This window comes from Sinocyclocheilus anshuiensis, unplaced genomic scaffold (genome assembly GCF_001515605.1).
Source record: "Sinocyclocheilus anshuiensis isolate Anshui unplaced genomic scaffold, SAMN03320099.WGS_v1.1 scaffold453, whole genome shotgun sequence".
Taxonomy (NCBI): domain Eukaryota; kingdom Metazoa; phylum Chordata; class Actinopteri; order Cypriniformes; family Cyprinidae; genus Sinocyclocheilus; species Sinocyclocheilus anshuiensis.
The window spans coordinates 549,674-550,081 of NW_015537979.1; positions in this window are offsets into that span (position 1 = coordinate 549,674).

Consider the following 408-nt stretch of genomic DNA (forward strand, 5'->3'; position numbering starts at 1 on the left):
TATATATATACTGTATAATCCAGCATGCCCATGGTATGACAAGTAATATGGAAAATAGATGAATATGTGTTATCCAGTAATCAAACAAAATAAAAAAAAACAATTTAAAAGAAATGAAACGAAAGCCTGAAAATATACATTAAATAATAATAATGGTAAAAATAATTAATCAGGTGATGTCACTGACAGATAATTTTGATGTGTGAAATATTAACTCAAAATTGATATATATACTTGAAACTGTGAGAAATATGTTAGGTTTTTTTTTGTTTTGTTTTTTCTATGCAGAAAAGGGATTCCGATGAGTGAGTGAAGCGTGAGCCTGTAAATAAGTTAAAGGGGTCATATCTGATGCGATTTCAAGTTTTCCTTTCTCTTTGGAGTGTTACAAGCTGTTCATGAATAGAT